The following is a 5,000-nucleotide window of genomic DNA, read 5'->3' as shown; positions in this document are numbered from 1 at the left end:
ATGGTTCATTGGGCTTGTGTGGTATGGGCAAAACCACTGTAAAGTCATACTGCCATTGACTTCCATTCATTTTCCCAGGATGACTTATATACTCTATGGTAGCTGTCTGGTGGACTGGGGGTCGCGACAATGTTACGCTTGTAAATCAGAAGCTGGGAAATGCATTGGAAGCTGGGAAAACCGTTTTTTCGAGCTCATTTTCGGTTCCGCCGAACGGATTTTGATCAAAATAGGCTCATTCGAAAGGTATTAACCGGGGGCACACGGAAAACCGGGACTTATAACGCGCACGTGCGCGTGCGCGAAACCGGAAGCGAAAGAAAACTTCAAACGGAGCTACAACCGTGAACGGAGCTGAAACCGGCGAAAAATTTCAACGCACGCCGTCGCGCCCCACTCCAACTTAAATAACAAAACTGTCCCTATCGAAATCGGTTGGATAAAACGGAAACGGGAAGCGAAAGAAAACGTTAAACGTCTACACCGAAATGGCCATAGTCAGTTCCAATGAAAAAACAACTCTCACGTGTGTGCCCCACTCTAAAGCAGTGTATAAAACTATCCCCAGTGAAATCAGAGCTACACAACGAAAACGGGAAGCCAAACAAAACTTTAAACGGACCCACCGAATTGGATATCATCAATCCTGGGAAAATAACCACACACACCGCTGCCCCCCGTGCCAACTTGAATTTAGAAACCGTCCCCAGCGAAATCCCACGTTCGGGCGAATAACTGTGAATTTTAAGCCCCCGTTTCTCTCAAGCTGGAAACGTGCATTCAAAGCTGGGAAAAGGTGCTCATTGACAGGCATCTCCACTTCGGGACCTCGTAGCACCTTCACCCGGGTGGCGTTGGAAAGGTCTGGGCGAGGGGCACACGGGGAGGTCAGGCTCGCCACGCGCACGCGCTTCCCCGCGAAACGGGAGCCCAAACAAAACTTTAAACGGACCCACCGAATTGGGGATCATCAATCCTGGGAAAATAACCACGCACACCGCTGCCCCCCGTGCCAACTTGAATTTAGAAACCGTCCCCAGCGAAATCCCACGTTCGGGCGCAAAACTGCACGTTTGGAGCCACATTTTGTCTGAAGCTGGAAACGTGCATTCAAAGCTGGGAAAAGGTGCTCATTGACAGGCATCTCCACTTCGGGACCTCGTAGCACCTTCACCCGGGTGGCGTTGGAAAGGTCTGGGCGAGGGGGACACGGGGAGGTCAGGCTCGCCACGCGCACGCGCTTCCCCGCGAAACGGGAGCCCAAACAAAACTTTAAACGGACCCACCGAATTGGGGATCATCAATCCTGGGAAAATAACCACACACACCGCTGCCCCCCGTGCCAACTTGAATTTAGAAACCGTCCCCAGCGAAATCCCACGTTCGGGCGCAAAACTGCACGTTTGGAGCCACATTTTGTCTGAAGCTGGAAACCTGCATTCAAAGCTGGGAAAAGGTGCTCATTGACAGGCATCTCACTTCGGGACCTCGTAGCACCTTCACCCGGGTGGCGTTGGAAAGGTCTGGGCGAGGGGGACACGGGGAGGTCAGGCTCGCCACGCGCACGCGCTTCCCCGCGAAACGGGAGCCCAAACAAAACTTTAAACGGACCCACCGAATTGGGGATCATCAATCCTGGAAAATAACCACACACACCGCTGCCCCCCGTGCCAACTTGAATTTAGAAACCGTCCCCAGCGAAATCCCACGTTCGGGCGCAAAACTGCACGTTTGGAGCCACATTTTGTCTGAAGCTGGAAACCTGCATTCAAAGCTGGGAAAAGGTGCTCATTGACAGGCATCTCCACTTCGGGACCTCGTAGCACCTTCACCCGGGTGGCGTTGGAAAGGTCTGGGCGAGGGGCACACGGGGAGGTCAGGCTCGCCACGCGCACGCGCTTCCCCGCGAAACGGGAGCCCAAACAAAACTTTAAACGGACCCACCGAGCTGGGACGGCTTTTTCCGGGAAGATAACCGCGCACACCGCTGCCCCCCGTGCCAACTTGAATTAGAAACCGTCCCCAGCGAAATCCCACGTTCGGGCGCAAAACTGCACGTTTGGAGCCACATTTTGTCTGAAGCTGGAAACCTGCATTCAAAGCTGGGAAAAGGTGCTCATTGACAGGCATCTCACTTCGGGACCTCGTAGCACCTTCACCCGGGTGGCGTTGGAAAGGTCTGGGCGAGGGGCACACGGGGAGGTCAGGCTCGCCACGCGCACGCGCTTCCCCGCGAAACGGGAGCCCAAACAAAACTTTAAACGGACCCACCGAATTGGGGATCATCAATCCTGGGAAAATAACCACACACACCGCTGCCCCCCGTGCCAACTTGAATTTAGAAACCGTCCCCAGCGAAATCCCACGTTCGGGCGCAAAACTGCACGTTTGGAGCCACATTTTGTCTGAAGCTGGAAACCTGCATTCAAAGCTGGGAAAAGGTGCTCATTGACAGGCATCTCCACTTCGGGACCTCGTAGCACCTTCACCCGGGTGGCGTTGGAAAGGTCTGGGCGAGGGGCACACGGGGAGGTCAGGCTCGCCACGCGCACGCGCTTCCCCGCGAAACGGGAGCCAAACAAAACTTTAAACGGACCCACCGAATTGGGGATCATCAATCCTGGGAAAATAACCACACACACCGCTGCCCCCCGTGCCAACTTGAATTTAGAAACCGTCCCCCAGCGAAATCCCACGTTCGGGCGCAAAACTGCACGTTTGGAGCCACATTTTGTCTGAAGCTGGAAACCTGCATTCAAAGCTGGGAAAAGGTGCTCATTGACAGGCATCTCCACTTCGGGACCTCGTAGCACCTTCACCCGGGTGGCGTTGGAAAGGTCTGGGCGAGGGGCACACGGGGAGGTCAGGCTCGCCACGCGCACGCGCTTCCCCGCGAAACGGGAGCCCAAACAAAACTTTAAACGGACCCACCGAGCTGGGGACGGCTTTTTCCGGGAAGATAACCGCGCACACCGCTGCCCCCCGTGCCAACTTGAATTTAGAAACCGTCCCCAGCGAAATCCCACGTTCGGGCGCAAAACTGCACGTTTGAGCCACATTTTGTCTGAAGCTGGAAACGTGCATTCAAAGCTGGGAAAAGGTGCTCATTGACAGGCATCTCCACTTCGGGACCTCGTAGCACCTTCACCCGGGTGGCGTTGGAAAGGTCTGGGCGAGGGGGACACGGGGAGGTCAGGCTCGCCACGCGCACGCGCTTCCCCGCGAAACGGGAGCCCAAACAAAACTTTAAACGGACCCACCGAGCTGGGGACGGCTTTTTCGGGAAGATAACCGCGCACACCGCTGCCCCCCGTGCCAACTTGAATTTAGAAACCGTCCCCAGCGAAATCCCACGTTCGGGCGCAAAACTGCACGTTTGGAGCCACATTTTGTCTGAAGCTGGAAACGTGCATTCAAAGCTGGAAAAGGTGCTCATTGACAGGCATCTCCACTTCGGGACCTCGTAGCACCTTCACCCGGGTGGCGTTGGAAAGGTCTGGGCGAGGGGGACACGGGGAGGTCAGGCTCGCCACGCGCACGCGCTTCCCCGCGAAACGGGAGCCCAAACAAAACTTTAAACGGACCCACCGAATTGGGGATCATCAATCCTGGGAAAATAACCACACACACCGCTGCCCCCCGTGCCAACTTGAATTTAGAAACCGTCCCAGCGAAATCCCACGTTCGGGCGCAAAACTGCACGTTTGGAGCCACATTTTGTCTGAAGCTGGAAACCTGCATTCAAAGCTGGGAAAAGGTGCTCATTGACAGGCATCTCCACTTCGGGACCTCGTAGCACCTTCACCCGGGTGGCGTTGGAAAGGTCTGGGCGAGGGGCACACGGGGAGGTCAGGCTCGCCACGCGCACGCGCTTCCCCGCGAAACGGGAGCCCAAACAAAACTTTAAACGGACCCACCGAGCTGGGGACGGCTTTTTCCGGGAAGATAACCGCGCACACCGCTGCCCCCCGTGCCAACTTGAATTTAGAAACCGTCCCCAGCGAAATCCCACGTTCGGGCGAATAACTGTGAATTTTAAGCCCCCGTTTCTCTCAAGCTGGAAACGTGCATTCAAAGCTGGGAACAAGGGCTTCATGTACAGGCATCCCCACTTAGGAACCTCGTAGCACCTTCACCCAGGGCTCGTTGGATAGGTATGCCCGAGGGAACACGGGCACATCGAGACCCGCGGCCGCACGCGCATTTCCCCGACGCTGCGAGCGAAACAACATTTCAAACACGCCTACCGAAATGGGGACACTTTTTTCGGGGAAAATAACCGCACACACCGCTGCCCCTTGCCCTCACTTGAAGAACAAAACCATCCCAGCAAAATCACACTTTCGGGCGCCAAACGGTGCATTTCACACCCACAAAATACTCAACAAGTCAAACACACTCTCACACTGCAAAATTTGGGAGCCCCGGGGAACAACACTACACTCTTGGCCTCCCCGGGGAACAGCACTCCCAGGGCGGCAAGCACACCTCCGGGGAGGACCCCCCTGCACTACCTGATCACCGTGGGGCCCTGTGCACCCACTCTTAAGCACCCCCCCCTGTGTTAAAACCAAAATAACCCCACTTTAAGAAGTACGTGCCCCTGGGCATCCCCTGCTTACAGTGCCCGTGCCCCTGGGCATCCCCTGTTTACAGTGCCCGTGCCCCTGGGCATCCTCCCATTGACTCCCACTCAAATGGACTTAGGTTTTGGAGGCTAAAGTGCCTGTGATGCAGTGCCCCTGGGCATCCTCCCATTGACTCCCACTCAAAATGGACTTAGGTTTTGGAGGCTAAAGTGCCAGTGATGCAGTGCCCCTGGGCATCCTCCCATTGACTCCCACTCAAAATGGACTTAGGTTTTGGAGGCTAAAGTGCCAGTGATGCAGTGCCCCTGGGAGTCCTCCCATTGACTCCCATTCAAAATGGACTTAGGTTTTGGAGAGCACAGCGCCCGTGCCCCTGGGAGTCCTCCCATTGACTTCCATTCAAAGTGGACT

Source organism: Osmerus eperlanus, chromosome 4 (assembly GCF_963692335.1).
Source record: "Osmerus eperlanus chromosome 4, fOsmEpe2.1, whole genome shotgun sequence".
NCBI lineage: Eukaryota > Metazoa > Chordata > Actinopteri > Osmeriformes > Osmeridae > Osmerus > Osmerus eperlanus.
Note: the sequence above shows the minus strand (reverse complement) of the source record.